This window comes from Anastrepha obliqua, unplaced genomic scaffold (assembly GCF_027943255.1).
Source record: "Anastrepha obliqua isolate idAnaObli1 unplaced genomic scaffold, idAnaObli1_1.0 ptg000182l, whole genome shotgun sequence".
Lineage (NCBI taxonomy): Eukaryota > Metazoa > Arthropoda > Insecta > Diptera > Tephritidae > Anastrepha > Anastrepha obliqua.
Window position 1 is genome coordinate 32,501 of NW_026562261.1, and position 2,500 is coordinate 35,000.

Consider the following 2,500-nt stretch of genomic DNA (forward strand, 5'->3'; position numbering starts at 1 on the left):
TCATAACTATATGAAACTCGAATTTAAGCCATATTAAACTGGTAATATTGTGATTTTATGCCTGGTTTTCCATACGTTAGTTTAAATAGAAAGTTATGGAATATAACCTTGGCATATTGGCACTAAAATATATAATAAAGACATTTCAAATCAAACTGAAATGTATTGAAATGAATTTTTCCCATACATTTTTGACAATGTGAGGTGTGCATGGCAAAAAACACTCACGGTGAAGGCATGTGATATAATATGAAAATATCAAAAGTTAACTAACCAATGATATTGAAGCATATAAATCGAATCATAACTATATGAAACTCGAATTTGAGCCATATTAAACTGGTAATATTGTGATTTTATGCCTGGTTTTCCATACGTTAGTTTAAATAGAGAGTTATGGAATATAACCTTGGCATATTGGCACTAAAATATATAATAAAGACATTTCAAATCAAACTGAAATGTATTGAAATGAATTTTTCCCATACATTTTTGACAATGTGAGGTGTGCATGGCAAAAAACACTCACGGTGAAGGCATGTGATATAATATGAAAATATCAAAAGTTAACTAACCAATGATATTGAAGCATATAAATCGAATCATAACTATATGAAACTCGAATTTGAGCCATATTAAACTGGTAATATTGTGATTTTATGCCTGGTTTTCCATACGTTAGTTTAAATAGAGAGTTATGGAATATAACCTTGGCATATTGACACTAAAATATATAATAAAGACATTTCAAATCAAACTGAAATGTATTGAAATGAATTTTTCCCATACATTTTTGACAATGTGAGGTGTGCATGGCAAAAAACACTCACGGTGAAGGCATGTGATATAATATGAAAATATCAAAAGTTAACTAACCAATGATATTGAAACATATAAATCGAATCATAACTATATGAAACTCGAATTTAAGCCATATTAAACTGGTAATATTGTGATTTTATGCCTGGTTTTCCATACGTTAGTTTAAATAGAGAGTTATGGAATATAACCTTGGCATATTGGCACTAAAATATATAATAAAGACATTTCAAATCAAACTGAAATGTATTGAAATGAATTTTTCCCATACATTTTTGACAATGTGAGGTGTGCATGGCAAAAAACACTCACGGTGAAGGCATGTGAAATAATATGAAAATATGAAAAGTTAACTAACCAATGATATTGAAGCATATAAATCGAATCATAACTATATGAAACTCGAATTTAAGCCATATTAAACTGGTAATATTGTGATTTTATGCCTGGTTTTCCATACGTTAGTTTAAATAGAAAGTTATGGAATATAACCTTGGCATATTGGCACTAAAATATATAATAAAGACATTTCAAATCAAACTGAAATGTATTGAAATGAATTTTTCCCATACATTTTTGACAATGTGAGGTGTGCATGGCAAAAAACACTCACGGTGAAGGCATGTGATATAATATGAAAATATCAAAAGTTAACTAACCAATGATATTGAAGCATATAAATCGAATCATAACTATATGAAACTCGAATTTGAGCCATATTAAACTGGTAATATTGTGATTTTATGCCTGGTTTTCCATACGTTAGTTTAAATAGAAAAAAATTCTCGAATATATATACATATATGAAGAATCTATATTCTATACTAACATTTTATGGAATATAACCTTGGCATATTGGCACTAAAATATATAATAAAGACATTTCAAATCAAACTGAAATGTATTGAAATGAATTTTTCCCATACATTTTTGACAATGTGAGGTGTGCATGGCAAAAAACACTCACGGTGAAGGCATGTGAAATAATATGAAAATATCAAAAGTTAACTAACCAATGATATTGAAGCATATAAATCGAATCATAACTATATGAAACTCGAATTTGAGCCATATTAAACTGGTAATATTGTGATTTTATGCCTGGTTTTCCATACGTTAGTTTAAATAGAAAAAATTTTCGAATATACATATATGAAGAATCTATATTCTAATACTAACATGTTATGGAATATAACCTTGGCATATTGGCACTAAAATATATAATAAAGACATTTCAAATCAAACTGAAATGTATTGAAATGAATTTTTCCCATACATTTTTGACAATGTGAGGTGTGCATGGCAAAAAACACTCACGGTGAAGGCATGTGATATAATATGAAAATATCAAAAGTTAACTAACCAATGATATTGAAACATATAAATCGAATCATAACTATATGAAACTCGAATTTGAGCCATATTAAACTGGTAATATTGTGATTTTATGCCTGGTTTTCCATACGTTAGTTTAAATAGAAAAAAATTCTCGAATATATATACATATATGAAGAATCTATATTCTATACTAACATTTTATGGAATATAACCTTGGCATATTGGCACTAAAATATATAATAAAGACATTTCAAATCAAACTGAAATGTATTGAAATGAATTTTTCCCATACATTTTTGACAATGTGAGGTGTGCATGGCAAAAAACACTCACGGTGAAGGCA